Below are 18,407 nucleotides of genomic sequence, written 5' to 3'. Positions count from 1 at the left end.
ACTGTTCCTCAACTGCTTCACCATGAAGTCTTTGCTCCCAGAGTACCTTAGCTAGTTCTTCTCTCATCCCATTGTAATCACCTTTGTTTAAGCACAAAACACTAGTGTTTGATTTTAACTTGTCATCCTCCAACTGTATTTTAAATTCCACCATATTGTGGTCGCTCCTTCCAAGAGGATCCCGAACTATGAGATCATTAATCAATCCTGCCTCATTACACAGGACCAGATCTAGGACCGCTTGTTCCCTTGTAGGTTCCATTACATACTGTTCCAGGAAATTATCCCGGGCACATTCTATAAACTCCTCCTCAAGGCTGCCTTTACCAACCTGGTTAACCTGGTTAAACCAATCGATATGCAGATCTGGTGGCCTATAGACTACTCCTATCAGTGACCTTTTCGCCTTACTATTCCTGATTTCCACCCAAATTGATTCAACCTTGTCCTCCATAGCACCAATATCATCCCTTACTATTGCCCGGATGCTATCCTTAAATAACAAAGCTACACCACTGCCCTTACCGTCCAGTCTATCCTTTCGTATAGTCTGATACCCTTGGATATTTAACTCCCAGTCGTGACCATCTTTTAACCATGTTTCAGTAATGGCCACTAAATCATAGTCATTCACGATGATTTGCGCCATCAACTCATTTACCTTATTTCGTATACTACGAGCATTCAGGTAAAGTACACTTATGCTGTTTTTTATGTCTTTGTTATGAATCCTAACACCTTGATCAGTAATTTTTCGCAATTTATTTTTCCTCTTACCCGTTCTCCTAATTTTCCTTGTCTTTGAACCCATATCTCTACATAATAACCTGTCACGTAACCTGCTGCCTTGATCTCCATTAACCATTATGGAGGGCAGCACGGTAGCATTGTGGATAGCGCAATTACTTTACAGCTCCAGGGTCCCAGGTTCGATTCCGGCTTGGGTCACTGTCTGTGCGGAGTCTGCACATCCTCCCCGTGTGTGAGTGGGTTTCTTCCGGGTGCTCCGGTTTCCTCCCACAGTCCAAAGATGTGCAGGTTAGGTGGATTGGCCATGATAAATTGCCCTTAGTGATCAAAATTGCCCTTAGTGTTGGGTGGGGTTACTGGGTCATGGGGATAGGATGGAGGTGTTGACCTTGGGTAGGGTGCTCTTTCCAAGAGCTGGTGCAGACTTGATGGGCCGAATGGCCTCCTTCTGCACTGTAAATTCTATGATCTATGATTATACTGTCCATAGCTTTACACTTCCCTTCCCCCCCCCCAACTTGCTAGTTTAAAGTCCTTGTGACCAACCTATTTATCCTATTCGCTAGAACACTGGTCCCAGAATGGTTCAGGTGAAGACCGTCCCCTTAAATACGTTAAAAGCCCATGGATTTAAGGGTAAGATCCTGGCATGGATAGAGGATTGGCTGACTTTCAGAAGGCAGAGAGTGGGAATAAAGGGGTCTTTATCAGGATGGCAGCTGGTAACTAGTGGTGTGCCTCAGGGGTCTGTGCTGGGACCACAACTTTTCACAACATACATTAATGATCTGGAAGAAGGTACTGAAGGCACTGTTGCTAAGTTTGCAGATGATACAAAGATCTGTAGAGGGACAGGTAGTATTGAGGAAGCAAGGGGGCTGCAGAAGGACTTGGACAAGCTAGGAGAGTGGGCAACGAAGTGGCAACTGAAATACAATGTGGAAAAGTGTGAGCTTATGCACTTTTGAAGGAGGATTTTAGGCATAGACTATTTTCTAAATTGGGAAATGCTTAGGAAATCAGAAGCACAAAGCGACTTGGGAGTCCTTGTTCACGATTCTCTTAAGGTTAATATACAGGTTCAGTCGGCAGTTAAGAAGGCCAATGCAATGTTAGCATTCATGTCAAGAGGGCTAGAGCAGGGATGTACTTCTGAGGCTGTATAAGGCTCTGGTCAGACCCCATTTGGAGTATTGTGAGCAGTTTTGGACCCTGTAATCTAAGGAAGGATGTGCTTGCTTTGGAAAGGGTCCAGAGGAGGTTCACAAGACTAATCCCTGGAATGAAGAACTTGTCGTATGAGGAACGTTTGAGGGCTCTGGGTTTGTGCTCGTTGGAGTTTAGAAGGATGAGAGGAGACCTTATTGAAACTTACAAGATACTGCGAGGCCTGGATAGAATGGACATGGAGAGGATGTTTCCACTTGTGGGAAAAACTAGAACCAGAGGACACCATCCCAGACCAGAATGGACATGGAGAGGATGTTTCCACTTGTGGGAATTCCCAATTTAGAAAATAGTCTATGCCTAAAATCCTCCTTCAAAAGTGCATAAGCTCACACTTTTCCACATTGTATTTCAGTTGCCACTTCGTTGCCCACTTTCCTAGCTTGTCCAAGTCCTTCTGCAGCCCCCTTGCTTCCTCAATACTACCTGTCCCTCTACAGATCTTTGTATCATCTGCAAACTTAGCAACAGTGCCTTCAGTACTTTCTTCCAGATCATTAATGTATGTTGTGAAAAGGACTATTGTGAAAAACTAGAACCAGAGGACACCATCCCAGACCAAAGGGACGATCCTTTAAAACAGAGATGAGGATGAATTTCTTCAGCCAGAGGGTGGTGAATCTGTGGAATTGTTTGCCGCAGAAGGCTGTGGAGGCTAAATCACTGAGTGTCTTTAAGACAGAGATAGATAGGTTCTTGATTGTTATTGAGAGAAGGTAGGAGAATGGGGATGAGAAAATATCAGCCATGATTGAAAGGCGGAGCAGACTCGATGGGCCAAGTGGCCTAATTCTGCTCCTATGTCTTATGGTCTTATGGTTAATTGGTCGGCCCTGAGCAGATTGTGCTCTGACTTCTGCACCCGCCCTTGTGGTCATGCCATCCTGACATCGGGACTTTATGGTTGCCGCTAAAATCCTGGTTATGGAATAACAACGTCATGATTGTACAGAGGGAGGCCTGTCAGTCCTTAAAGACAATGTTGTAGTGGAAGCCAGTCAGCTCCATTTCGCTGTTCTAGCCCCACAGGCCTGAAGGTTTATTTCCCTGAAGTGCCCATGCGATTTCTTTTTGAAATCATTGATCATCTTCGACGCCATTATCACTCATTGAGTAATGAGTCGGGATGCATCATGAAACATTTGAGAGTGCAAATGATATCAGCACAGGTGCAAAAGTCACACCTCCTGTTTAATGTCCTTGTGAACATAGATTTTCATCTGACCTAATAATTAGCATAATCCAGTAATAGCGATCCCCCACAACGCATGCTTTGAGTCTTAGTACCATATAGACAACTTACAATTTAATGGATAAGTAACATCTGAACTCTTGAAACTGCTATTCTTTTTGTAATATCCTTATAAAGGTTGAATCCATGCATGGGGCCACCGTGTTGCACTGCCACAATGCAAGGACCACCCCAGTTGCACTCACCTGGGAGGATATAAAAAGTGAGTGTTGTAACATGCCTTTAACAGATATCATCATGTCATCACTAGAAGGATAGTGTGTCTTAGTTTCACTTTTGCTCTGAGCAGAGCACACATGCACACAAACCTCTGTCTTCAAGCTTTATACCTATGTATAACTATTATCATGTACCTTGCCTTAATAAATGAATGCATAAGATGTTTACTGAATCCCTTCTGAGTAATTGGTGCTTTTATCTTGAAGAGTGAATAAACCCAAGGTGTTACATCATTATAATATCATGACACGGTGATCAGTAGTGGTCAGACCAGTGGCAGCAAGATTAAGTACAGGTATAACATGGTGAACAACCTTAGCTCATGTTATATGGCATGAGAAGAACCTTGAACTGGTCAGTAATGGAGAGTTTTGAGCACACAGCATGTTGACTGTGACAAAAAGATTTGAAGACACAGTGAAGTTAGTTCTCAAATAAAAAGCCTGGAAGCAGATGGATACCTTGTGCTGATACCGCAGGTCAGTGAGTGGGACAGTCCATTGAGAGGACCAGCACAGAGGTAGCTTAGTTGGGATTGATGAGGGTGTGGTCTGGGTCAATAGTAAGTGAGGGAGAGTCAATCGAAAACAAAAACAATAAAAATCAGGCCAGAGAATGTTGCGGTTATAATGAATGAATTTGGAGTTTTTTACAATGTAGGCATCCCTGGATGGGCAGCATTATTGCCCATCCCTAGTTGCCCTTGAGAAGGTGGTAGTGAACTGCCTTCTTGAACCTCTGCAATCCCTGGGGTCTAGGTACGCCCACTGTGCTGTTAGGGAGGGAGTTCCAGGATTTTGGCCCAGCCACAGTGAAGGAATTACAATATATTTCCAAGTCAGGATGGTGGGTGACTTAAGGGGGAGCCTCAAGGCGGTGGTGTTCCCAGATATCTTCTGTCCTTCTAGGTGATGGTGGTTGTGGGTTTGGAAGCTGCTGCCTAAGGAACCTTTGTAAGTTCCCGCATGCATCTTGTGGATGGTACACACGGCTCTCACTGTTCGTCAGTGGTGGAGGGTTTGAATGCTAGTCCTGGATGGTGTCGAGCTTCTTGAGAGTTGTTGGAGCTATACACATCCAAGTAAGTGGAGAGTATTCCATTACACTCCTGACTGATGTTTTATAAATGATGGACAGGCTCTGGGGAGTCAGGAGTTGAATTACTTGCTGCTGGATTCCTTGTCTTTGACCTGCCCTGGTAGCCTCAGTATTTATATAGCTAGTCCAGTTCAGTTTCTGATCAATGGCAACCTCAGGATATTGATAGTGAGTGATTCAGTGAAGGTAATGCTATGGAATATCAAGGTGCGATGGTGGGCAGCACGGTAGCACAGTGGTTAACACTGTTGCTTCACAGTGCCAGGGTCCCAGGTTCGATTCCCGCTTGGGTCATTGTCTTTGCGGAGTCTGCACGTTCTCCCTGTGTCTGCGTGGGTCTCCTCCAGGTGCTCTGGTTTCCTCCCACAAGTCCCGAAAGACGTACTGTTAGGTGAATTGGACATTCTGGATTCTCCCTCAGTGTATTCGAACAGGTACCAGAATGTGGAGACTAGGGGCTTTTCACAGTAACTTCATTGCAGTGTTAATGTAAGATTATTTGTGACAATAATGAAGATTATTATTATTATTAGATCTTCTCTTAATGGAGATGGTCATTGCCTAGCACAAGTGCAGCATGAATGTTACTTGCCAAATGTTGACCCAAGCTAAATAATAAATTAAATAAAAAGCAAAGATGCTGTTCCACCACAAAGCGTCTTCATGGGTGGAGCATGTTAAAGCAGCTACAGATATATTCATCCAGAAAGGAAGGTCAAGAGATATTGTCAGGATGACCACTAAATTTGCCATTTTTAACTGGGCTACGGCTGACCTAGCCAAATACAAAATACTTAAACTATGTACAAGAATTATGGGGTTGGATTCTCTGCTCCCTGATGCCGAAATCGCGTTCGGTGGCGGACCGGAGAATCCGTTTTGGCGCCGAAATTGAGACCGCCGCCGTTTTTTAAATTCTTCGCCCCCTGAAAATCGGTGTACTTGAGGGGTACGCTGCGGCGAGTATCCACGGCCTCAGGCCATTGCCTCAGGCCCGCCCACGATGCTCTATCCCCGACCGACTGAATCCCTACGGCTCACACGTGTGCTCACACTGTCCGGGATCCTCGCGTGGTGGCTGCGGACTCAGTCCAGGGCCGCCACAATTGGCCGAGGCCTGACTGGCAGACAGGGGGGGCTTCATTCGGAGCTGGGGGTTGAACTCAATTATCTAGTTATTGTTACTGAATAAATCGTTTCAACTTACTTCAAGGATTGGAGTGTCTTTCAACATCGTCTATGGTCAGTAGCAACTTATGTTAATCAAACAGCATAACATAACATGGTACCGGGTGTGGCTGCTGCATCTACCTAGGTAAATTCCGTAAGTTTAGGGAAACAATCAAGGCAGCTATTCGACAACAGAAGCATCCGGAACGACCCTGTCGAATCCAGGCATGATGGACAAACCACAAGCTCCTCATCACCTCAGGACCAATGGTAACCTTAGTGTTAACTGGCGCTTGTTTAAACAAAAATTCCAACTGTGTGTAGAGGCGTCTGATTTAAGGAACGTGACCGATGCTCGGAAAATAGCTCTTATTGACTACTGCTGGTGATCATTCGGTAGAGATCTACAGCTCGTTTAACTATACAGATGGGCAGGACAAAACTAATTATGAAACCATCCTTAAAAAATTTGATAGCTATTGCGAGGTCCAGGAAAATGAAATCTTTGAGCGCTACATTTTTAAGAAAAGGATGCAAGGATCAGATGAATCCTTCAACAGTTTTTTCACTAACCTCAGACTGCTAGCCCAATCTTGTAACTTTGGTGTACTAACTGACTCGATGACCAGAAGCCAGATAGTTTTTGGAATCCACTCTGATCCTCTCAGAGAGCAACTACTAAAGCTCAAACATGTGACTTTAGAAATCACCATAGAAACGTGCACGGTGCATGAACACTCAAAAAATCGCTATCTACAGTATAAGAGCGCTGAACATAGTGAAAAAACTTCCCTCAAGATCGAGTGTGTCCAGGCCATCTTCCGATTGCAGCGCCCCCATGTTTCTGCCGGCAGCCATCTTGCGCGCGCGAAGTCTAGCCCTGCACATGCGCAGTACAAGAGAAGGTATGAAATGCTCGCAAACCGCTCCGTGCAGGCGCACTACGAGCGAAGGTACGAAACGGCCGAGAACCGCATCGCGCATGCGTGAAGACGCACGGAACGTCATGATGGTGACAGGATGACGTGCACAAATTATGGAACCACACACTTTAGAAAAAAATGCCCTGCAACCGGCAAACACTGTCTCAACTGTGGGAAACTTAATCATTATGCTGCCCAGTGCAGATCTGCACCTCAGTTCAGAAATCAAAGACCGCTCTTAAAGCAGAGTCACATCAGAAGTGTGCAATTTCAAACGGATGAGTCCAATCAAGGAGTGCAACGGATCCAGACGAGGAATACCTGGATAAGCCATTCCAAGTGGGAATCATCACCAAGTTTGAAACCTCCGCACAGAACACTTCGCAAGTGAAGTCAATCTATGCCATTGACGCTGAATGGAACACAGTGTTGACTGTAAACAACTGCCCCATTAAGTTCAAACTGGACACAGGTGCCTCCGCTAACCTGATCTCGAAGCTCGACACTACGAAGATCAAGAACGCTCCCAAAATCCTTCCAGCTGTCTGCCAACTCCAGGACTACAATGGCAATGCGATCTCCTCACTGGGGTCACGCCATTTATCTGTATCCAACAAAGACAGGGAGGCGAGCCTGAGGTTTGAGATTGTTCAACCTGACAAGTCATCGCTGTTAGGTGCGCAAGCCTGCAAGCAACTGAACCTCATTCGAAGAGTCCACACCATGATGTCTTCTCATCACGCTCTCCAGACCATCATTGACAGAATACTGGAACAATACCCAGATGTCTTCAGCGGCATGGGCACACTTCCATATCATTCTCAGATTCTGATGCATACTGATGCGAAACCAGTGGTTCACCCACCCAGGAGAGTGCCCGCTCCCCTGAGGGAATGGTTAAAATCAGAACTTACGGGTCTGCAGAAGAAAGGCATCATCTCCAAAGTCACTGAACCAACTGACTGGGTCAGTTCGATGGTGTGCGTCAAAAAGCTCTCGGGGGACTTAAGAATCTGCATCGATCCCAAGGATCTCAACAAAAACATCATGAGGGAACACTACCCGATCCAAAAAAAAGAAGATATCACAAGCGAAATGCCACACGCGCGTTTCTTTACCAAGCTAGATGCATCTCAAGGATTCTGGCAAATCCAACTAGAAGAATCCAGCAGAAAGCTCTGCACCTTCAACACGCCTTTCGGCAGATTCTGTTACATGTGAATGCCATTTGGGATCATCTCGGCATCTGAAATCTTTCACCGCGTCATGGAACAGATGATGGAAGGGATAGACGGAGTTCGTGTCTACGTGGATGATGTTATCATCTGGTCCTCGACTCCAGAGGAACATGTGTCGCGACTGAAGAGGGTATTCAGACGCATACACGAGCATGGCCTCAAGTTAAAAAGATCCAAATGTAGCTTTGGAATGTCCACGCTCAATTTCCTGGGCGACCAGATATCGGAACACGCTGTACGCCCCAACATGGACAAGATAAAGGCCATTGAAGCGGATGAAGGTCCCCGAGGACAAGAAAGCGGTACTTCGCTTCCTTGGAATGGTGAATTCTTTAGGCAAATTTATCCCAAATTTGGTCACACACACCACGTCTCTGTGACAACTGATTAAGAAGTCCACCTCTTTCGAATGGAAGACAGAGCATCAGAACGAGTGGTTGGAGTTGAAGGCAAAGCTCACCACTGCACCTGTTTTAGCGTTCTATGACCCTGATCGTGAAACCAAGATTTCGACTGACGCCAGTCAGGATGGCATTGGAGAAGTGCTGCTGCAGAAAGATAACACCTCGTCATGGGTCCCAATACCATATGCATCACGTGCAATGACACCGACAGAGACTCGGTACGCTCAAATTGAAAAGGAGTGTCTAGGCCTTCTCACAGGCATTTTGAAATTTCATGATTATGTCTACGGCCTACCAACATTCACCGTTGAAACAGACCACAGACCTCTGGTACACATCATGCAGAAGAACCTCAATGACATGACTCCTCGGCTACAGGGAGTTCTACTTAAACTTAGAAGGTATTACTCCAATCTTATATACACACCTGCCAAGGATCTCATCATTGCCTACGTGTTGTCTCGCTCAGTCACTTCACCAAATGAACTACTAGTGATAATCCGACAAATTGAAGCCCAGGTACAAATGTACGCAGACAACCTTCCTGCAACGGACGAAAAGATAATTCTCATCAGAGCAGAGACGGGCGCATATCCCTTGCTGCAACGAGTAATTCACAACCTAAAGCATGGTTGGCCGAAAGGGCAATGCCCGCAATTCCACAACATCAAAGACGACCTGACAGTGATCAACGGTACACTGCTGAGAATGAACTCAATAGTGATTCCGCTGCATCTCAGGCCCATGGTACTTCGTCAGATCCACGAGGGCCACTGGGCATAGAGAAATGCAGACAAACGGCTCGACAAGCCGTCTACTGGCCTGGCATCAATCAGGACATCACAGACATGGTCTTGAGCTGTGAGACTTTCCAGAAGTTCCAACCAGTGCAGTGTAAGGAGACTCTGCAACCACACAACGTGGAAACCTCTCTGTGGTCCAAGGTAGGCATTGACCTCTTCCACTCCAATGGTCATGACTACGAAATACTCATAGACTAATACTCGAACTTCCCTGAAGTACTGAAGCTGTCTGACCTCACCTCACAAACCGTGATGAAAGTGTGCAAAGAGACCTTCTCTCGTCATGGCATCCCAAACACGGTCACGACTGACAATGGAGGGCAGCACGGTGGCGCAGTGGGTTAGCCCTGCAGCCTCACGGCGCCGAGGTCCCAGGTTCGATCCCGGCTCTGGGTCACTGTCTGTGTGGAGTTTGCACATTCTCCCCGTGTTTGCATGGGTTTCGCCCCCACAACCCAAAGATGTGCAGGGTAGGTGGATTGGCCACACTAAGTTGCCCCTTAATTAGAAAAAATTAATTGGGTACTCTAAATTTATTTTAAAAAATTTTTTTAAATGACTGACAATGGACCATGCTTTCAGTCGAGAATGGGCCGCGTTTGCAAAGTGTTACAATTTCAAGCATGTTACCTCTGGTCCGCACTACCCACAGTCCAACTTGGATTCTGCATCCGACATTCATCTAGCACTACTCTCATATCGTGCTGCTCCCTTAGTATCTGGCATGTCACCGCCTCAACTGCTGATGAACAGGGACCTGCGAACAATGCTTCTGGCCCTACAACTGCCTAATCCAGATATCCTTTCGGTGATACACAAGATGCGATGGCTTTGTGATGGTCAGAAGCATCACTGTGACAAACATGCAACTGATCTGGACGCGCTATCTCCAGCAGACACCGCCAGAATCAGAATACCTGATGGTGGCTGGTCTGCTCCAGCTGTTGTTATTTGACAAGCTGCACCCAGATCCTATGTGATACAAACGGCTGATGGTACCATCGTCCACAGAAATCGAAGGGCACTCCAGAAAATACGGCCGCCACTGATCACCCTTCACTGCCGTTTGTTAAGGCAATCCCGCAAGACATCCGGATCGACGTTTCCACTGGTCGTGAGACTCACACAACGATCAAGCCACCGTCTCCACCGCCACCTCTCAGGAGGTCATCAAGGACGAGGCGGAAGCCTCAAAGGCTGAACCTGTGAACATTTTCTCTTCCCTGTTTGCTCTGTGTATAAAAAAGAATTGTACATATTATATCATTATATCTAGCTTTGTCACACAGTTTCCCTAGTACCACACATGTAATGTAAAAAAAAAGGGGGAGATGTAATGATATGTAGACTGACATGAAACTACGGGGTTGATCAGAACACCCGGCTGTGGCACGACCACTAGAGGGCACTACACAACTCATTATAAAACCAGACACACACTAGACCCCCCCTTCTCACTCCTGGCAGGGACTGTAGGATTAGCACCAGAATAATTTAGACTTCAGGCTGGGCCACCACATGTGGCCGAGATCCCAGTTGTACAGTTAGTCATTATCACTGAGTTATTAGAGTTAGATCAGCAGAGTGTCAAACTCATTTATCTAGTTGTCACTGAATAAATCCTTTCAACTTACTTCAAGGACTGGAGTGTCTTTCAACATCGTCTATGGTCAGTAGCAACTTATTTTATCAAACAGCATAACATAACAACCACCACCTTCTAAAGAGCAATTAGGGTTGGACAATAAATGCTGACCTAGCCAGCGACACCCACATCCCATAAAATAATTTTTTTTAAATGTCATTCCGTCAACATCCTATAGAATCCATAGACCACTGTCTGCAGATGCAGAGAAAAGGATATGCACTGTGATTTTAATGAAGATCTAGCGGATGGAGTTGTTGAGTTGGTGATTGCATTCACTCCCATGGCAGCATTCCAGAAAGATCTGCTAAACAAGCCCAAATTGTACAGCATCAAAGAGCTACTCATGGATGGAGATAAGTATGAAGGGCGGCACAATAGCACAGTGGCTAGCATTGTTGCTTCACAGTTCCAGGGTCCCAGGTGCGATTCCCTGCTGGGTCACTGTCTGTGAGGAGTCTGCACATTCTTTCCGTGTCTGCGTGGGTTTCCTCCGGGTGCTCCAGTTTCCTTCCACAGTCCAAAGATGTGCAGGTTAGATGGATTGGCCATGTCAAATTGCCCTTAGTGTCCAAAAGGTTAGGTGGGGTTACTGGATTACGGGGATAAGGTGGAGGTGTGGGCTTAAGTAGGGTGCTCTTTCCAAGGGCCGATGCAGACTCGATGGGCCGAATGGCGTCCTTCTGCATGGTAAATTCTATGATCTATGAAGTAACCCTTACAGGTTGACAAAGCTTATTGGTTCTACAACCTAAATTCTTGGTGAACTCACCAGAACATCCAAACCTAGCAAGATATGTGGAATGTGTGGTCTTCTGCAATAAAATGGCCATCCAGTATCCTCTCAAAAACACATAGATGAGGTGACAAACTGTAAAATGACAATGATGAGATGAAGAGTGGTGAACATGGGCTGGATTGTCCACCGGCGGGATTCTCCGTTTTGCCGACGCCGGGGGGTTTCCCTGACGCCGTGGGCTTGGCCCACAATGGGAGACCCCATTGACCGGCCGGTGTAACGGAGAATGCCGCCCAATATGTTTCTCACCATCAATCTCATGGAAAACATAGATGCCATCATCGTCTAATGTGTTTTCCTAGATTCGAATTACCTGCCCTAGGAAAGTTGGTAGCTATTCGTTATTGGCCAAGATTGACACAGGAGCAACATGTTATCCCTGCAAAACCTTAACGATATGTATGCACAGGTGTGGAAGGTCATGCCAAAACCTACTGCTGTGAAACTTCAGCATACGACAGTTCAGTAATTTCATGTACAGAATTCATAATTCTGGAGTGCAAGTAGAAACATTCCTTCTGAGTGTCACCAATGTTCTGCACCGTGGAAACTAAAGGCCCAGCAATTGCAGATCTACCGGCATGTTGTGACCTCACACTATTAACAATCCATGGAATCAGCCAGGCAGCTCCACCTCAGAAACTATTCCTATCACGGGAGTTCATGACCTAACATTTAAGTATCCGGAATGCTTCGACAAAATTGTCAGGTCTAAGGTGGATGCAACATTCCGCTTGCATTCACTACATAGGTGCAGCATCCATATACAATACAGATTGAAGGTTGAACCAGACAAAATGGAGAAAGACGGAAATATAAGCAAAATACTGTGGATGCTGTAAATCTGACATAAAAATAGAACTCAGCAGGCCTGGCAGCATCTGTGGAGAGAGAAACAGAGTTAATGTTTCGAGTCTGTATGACTCTTCTTCAGAACTGAAGAGAGAGAAAAATGTGATAGATTCTAAACTGTTTAAGAGGGGGTGGAAAGGTGGAGCCAAATAGTGAAAGATCAGTGAAACGGATGAGCCATGGAAGATTGCACAAAGACGTTCAGGGCACAACACAAAGGAAGTGTTAATGGCAGCGTTGAGCACTACAGAAGGTGATAATAGTGGCATAAATGTAACATAGCAGAATCTGTTAAGGTCAGTGAAAGGTCAGTGCTTAATGAAATCAAAACTAAATCGCAAGTGGCAAATAGCTCTGAGATGTTGTTTGTGGGGAGACAAAAAAATTGTCTTTTTGGATTCAAACAAAGCTTCAAGATGGAGGAGAGAGATCACAGTCTGAAGTTGTTGAACTCAATGTTGCATCCAGAAGGCTGTAAAATGCCTAATCGGAAGATGAGGAATTGTTCCGCCAGCTTGGTTTGGGCTTCACTGGAACATTGCAGCAGGCCAAGGTTGGACATATGTGTATGAGAGCATGATGGTGAGCTAAAATGTCAAGTGACAGGGAGGTTGGGGTTATGCTTGTGGACTGAGCAAAGGTGTTCAGCAAAGTCACCCAGTATGTGTATAGGCTATATAACAAGAGACCACATTGAGAGTAGCAAATACAGTAGACCAAGTTGAACTATTGCTTCACCTGAAAGGAATGAAATGAAAATCACTTATTGTCACAAGTAGGCTCCAATGAAGTTACTGTGAAAAGCCCCTAGTCGCCACATTCCGGCGCCTGTTCTGGGAGGCTGGTACGGGAATTGAACCGTGCTGCTGGCCTGCCTTGGTCTGCTTTAAAAGCCAGCGATTTAGCCCAGTGTGCTAAACCAGCCCCTAATGTTGGGGCCTCAGACAGTGAGAAGGGAGGAGGTAAAATGGCAAATGTTGCACGTTCCTTGATTGCATGGGAAGGTGCTGTGGGCCGGGGATGCAAGGTATAGGGTGATGGAGGATTGGATCAAGGTGCCACAGAGAGAGCAATCCCTGTGGAATGCTGACATAGGAGGTGAGAGGGAGATGTATTTTGTGCTGGTATCAAGCTGGAGTTGGCAAATATGGCGGAGGATGATGGTTTGAATGTGGAGGCGGTGGAGGGAAAAGTGAGAAAAACGGGGACTCTATCATGGTTATGGGAGGGAGGGAAAGACGGGAGGGCAGATGTGCAGGAGTTGGATTGGAGTCAACCGTGTCCTCAGTCAACCACAATGAGGGGGGACCTCGGTTAAGGAAAAAGGCAGACATGTCAGATGAGCTGTTTTCAAAGGTGCCAGCATCAGAACAGATATGAAGGAGGTGGAGAAACTATGAGAATGGGATGGAGTCCTTACAAGAAGCGGTGTGAGAGGAAATGTACTCAAGGGAGCTTTGTGAGTCGGTGGGCTTGTAATGAATTTTGGTGGTCAGTCTATCACCAGAAATGGAGACAGAGCAGTCAAGGAAGGGAAGATAAGTGTCAGAGATGGACCATGTGAAGGTGAGAGAGGTGTGGAAATTTGAAGCAAAATTAATAAATGTTTCCAGATCCAGATGTGAGCATGAGACAGCACCAATACAGAAAGACAGGATTGTTAGAAGAGACAAGAGGACAGAGATTGGTGCAGCTGAACTGCATGTGTCATAAAAATGGTTGAATTATTGGGAGTTTGCCTTGATCCATGGCATTTAAATGAAGCCTTGAAAAGTTTCCCTTAAAACATGCCCACATTAGAAGAGTTAAATTCAAGATTTTCAGATGCAATATTCTTCTCAAAGCTTGATACCAAACATAGTTACTGATAAGTACATCTCACAGAGAAGTCCCAAATGCTCACTGCATTTCCTACCACGTATGAACGATACTGCTTTCAACAACTTCATTTTGGGCTGTTACCCAGGATCTCTTTCAAACTCACATGGACCACAGTACATGCACTGTACCAGGATGCATCTGCATCACAGATGAGATGGCTATTGTTGGAAGAGGAAAGCAAGAACATGACTACAATCTGCATTTATTACAAGTGGCACATAATGAAGGATTGCTTTCTGAAATGCCACATAAATGTACAGCAGATCAATTTCTTAGGTTCTATTTATTCCAGTGCTGGCATATTTCTTGATCCAAGTAAGATAGATGATATTAAAGTCATGCGAATTCCTCAAGGTAAGGACAATCCTTAAAGATGTCGAGGTCTCTTTAATTTATCGGCTCCATACATTCTCAATTTTGTTCAAAAATCTCTAAGGGAATATTTGAGAAAGGACCACCAATATCTCTTCAAAGTACTGAAACAGTCATTATGAAAAGCATTGGTATTGCAATTTTATGATCCAAGGGAGACAGTTATTCTGGTGTTACAGAAAGGTCTAAGAGTATGCAAAGTACAAAAGAGCCAATCAATTGCATTTCCATCAAAATGTCTGTCCATGACACAATCCAACATCGAGCAGGAAATATTAGCTTTAATGTTTGGAATCATTTTCATATTTATCTATCTGGCAAAAGATTTGTGGTGGAGACCAACCGCAAGCCACTGGCGATGATTTGGTGTAAACCCTTGACCAGTGCATTGCCAAGATTACAATGTATTTTGATAAAGTTTCAATGTTATGAGTGCGAGATTAGGTACAATTCAGGTAACCTATTGATCACATTGGATACACTTAGCAGACTGGCTAACTCAGCAAAATCAGAAGATCCATCCTTAGTTAGGCAGCATAAGGACCCAATACCCTAGGCCTCAAACTGGTGCAGAATAAGGATGGAACCCTCTTGAAAGACAGAGAAAACATCGGCCTTCGATGGAGAGAACACTTCAAAGAACTCCTAAACTGTGATACACCCATCTATGAGGATGTGTTTGAGGAAATCCCCAATTCCCCATCAAAGATGGTGTTGTGTTGGGTGTTCTGGATCCGTGGAACACATACAGGTCAACAACACTTGAAATGAAATGAAAATCGCTTATTGTCACAAGTAGGCTTCAAATGAAGTTACTGTGAAAAGCCCTTAATCTCCACACTCCGGCGCCTGTTCGGGGAGGCTATTACGGGAATTGAACCGTGCTGCTGGCCTGCCTTGGTCTGCTTTCAAAGCCAGCGATTTAGCCCTGTGCTAAACAATACTATTTTATTGAATCATTAACTGTTTAACATACTCTGACTGTGGGTTAACACGATACTAGCTTTAACTAAAGACCTTTGCCTTGTCCTAACCAGTCGATGCACTCAGCACATGGTGAATGTCTGTGTTGCAGGCTGTGAGCTCTGTGCTCCTAGCTAGCTGCAGCTCGAATGAGCGGGAACTCTGATGCCCCCTGTCTTTATAGTGCGTATGCTCTAACTGGTGATTGGCTGCGGTGTTGTATGTGTTGATTGGTCCCACTGTGTGTCCATCAGTGTGTGTCTGCACCATGATATACTGGTATATATTATGACAGATGGGACTTCCGGTGCGGCGGCATGGAGTGACGGCCACATCTCGGGTGGCTCCCGCGCAGGCTCCGGCACTTCGGGCTTATCTGCCCAATCGAAGGGAAACTTTTTGTTTAAAAAAAAAGAAACAAAAATCGGGTGTCCTCAGCAGAAAAACTGGCCGTGGAGTTTGGGGCCCGTGCACTGTGGCGAGGGAGCAGAGGTGCCGATAAGTGTAGCTCAGGCACGTTCAAGCTGGGCACAAGCCGGGCCAGAGCGGAGCTCAGATCCAGGCAGCCAGATCAGGAACGCCAAGTTCACCAACCTCCCCGAGAGAAAGAGAAGAAAAGTATTTAAGTAAACTGAAGAAGATTTCTAGTGGCGGCCATGCGCGGGTAGGTCGTGTTTTCGGCAGCTCCCGTCGCTAACGGACTAATTGGCCCTTTCAAGGATCTTTGACGGTCCCTTTTCAACGCAAACCGGCGGGCAAACGGCGCTAGAAGGACCCCCACAGCAGTTTATGGAGGGGAGCAGGAGCAGGACGGCCAAACAAACGACCAGCGAGAAGCGGCAGGAACGGGCGCGGGATCAGAAAATGGCGGACGGCTTGGATCAGGCAGCGTGGGCCCAGTGGTCACGGGAACAGCAGGATTTTCTTAGAAGCTGCTTTGCTGACCTGAAAACGGAGATGCTGGCCCCAATGAAGGCTTCTATGGAGAAAATGGTTGAGACCCAGAAAATGGAGGAGATGGCGATCAAGGAGAATGAGAAAAAGCTCTCGGATAACAAAGACGAGATACTGGGCCTGGCCATCAGGGTGGAGGCACACGACGCCCTACACAAGAGGTGGCAGGAGAGGCTGGAAGACCTTGAAAACAGGTCCAGGAGGCAGAACCTGTGCATTCTGGGCCTGCCTGAGGGTGCGGAGGGGTCGGACGCGAGCGCATTCATGACCACGTTATTGGGGCCCCTGATGGGGCCAGAAGCATTCCCTCGGCCTCTGGAACTGGATGGGGCGCACAGAGTCCTTGCAAGGAAGCCCAAAACGAATGAACCGCCGAGGGCCATGGTGGTACGGTTCCACTGCTTCTCAGATAAGGAACAAGTCCTGCGATGGGCTAAAAAGGAGCGGAGCAGCAGGTGGGAGAACAGCGTAATCCGCATCTATCAAGACCTGGGAGCAGAACTGGCCAAGAAGCGCGCTGGCTTGAACCGGACTAAGGCAGTTCTCCACAGCAAAGGGGTGAGGTTCGGGCTGCTGCATCCGGCGAGGCTGTGGGTCACGTATCAAGATCGCCACCATTACTTTGATACACCGGATGAGGTGTGGAATTTCATTAAGCAAGAAAAGTTGGACTCGAACTAAAGCACAGCCACACTGGGACGTTACTCTGGTGGGGATGGTAATTGCCGAGTAGCCGGAGGCAGCGACATTATGTTGTCTCCTCTTATTTTTGTTTGTTTCCTGTTTCTTCGGCCATGTTTTCGGCTTTTGTAGAACTCGGCCATAGAGGGAGGAGGGCTGCCTTACAAGTGGGGCTGCTCTCCTGGCAGCTGGGGCCGAGTCTTTGATGGGGCCAGGTTTGTGCCCGGGTTTGGCTGTTTGTTTCGCTGGGGGGAGGGGACGGAAAATTTTCTTTGGGGGCCGTTGAAGCTGATAAGTTGGGCTTTCCATAGGGGGGGAGGGGCCCACAAAATGAGGAACCTGAGTAATCGGAGACAGAGGCGGGAGCGGCCGGGGTCAGCATGGGTCGGCTGATTCACGGAAGCGTAATGGGGGGAGAGCCAGTGTCAAGCGGGTGCTTGATTTGGGGGTTTGGGATCACGGGGTTGCTGGGGGGGAGGGGGGGGAGATGGGATGCTGCTTGGCTGACAGAAAAGGTGCCATCTTGGGGGAACAGAGGGAGAGTCGGGGGGGCCTCCAATGGGAGGGCTTGAGTAAGCGGGGGACGCGGGCTCGTGGCTGGCCGAAAAAGGGAGATAGCTAATCAGCAGGGGAGGGGGGTTGGGGGGGTGTAGCCCCCCATCCAGGCTGATTACGTGGAATGTATGTGGCCTGAATGAGCCGGTCAAGAGGACTCGCGTGTTCTCGCACTTAAAGGGGCTAAAGGCAGACGTAGCCATGCTACAGGAAGGTGCGTTGGCTCCTGCTCCCCTCCTAAAACGTGCGGGCCAAACCAGATTGAGAAAAGAATGGGTGGGAAAGGTGTTCCATTCAGGGCTGGATTCTAAGACCAGAAGAGTAGCAATCCTGGTCAGCAAATGGGTGGCTTTTGCAATAGGGACTATTGTAGCTGACAAGGGGGGCAGATACATAATGGTCAATGGGAAACTGCAGGGGACCCGGGTGGTGGTATTGCACATTTACGCCCTGAACTGGGACGACGTGGTATTTATGAGATGCACGCTGGGTAAAATTCCAGACTTAGACTCACACAATCTGATTATGGGGGGTGACTTTAACACAGTCATAAACCCTGTATTGGACCGGTCAAACCCCAGGTCGGGGAAGCGACCAGCAGCGGCTAAAGAACTGAGGGGA

Source organism: Scyliorhinus torazame, chromosome 4 (genome assembly GCF_047496885.1).
Source record: "Scyliorhinus torazame isolate Kashiwa2021f chromosome 4, sScyTor2.1, whole genome shotgun sequence".
In the NCBI taxonomy this organism is placed as follows: domain Eukaryota; kingdom Metazoa; phylum Chordata; class Chondrichthyes; order Carcharhiniformes; family Scyliorhinidae; genus Scyliorhinus; species Scyliorhinus torazame.
The sequence above is the reverse complement of the archived record's forward strand: the minus strand, read 5'-3'. Positions refer to the sequence as shown.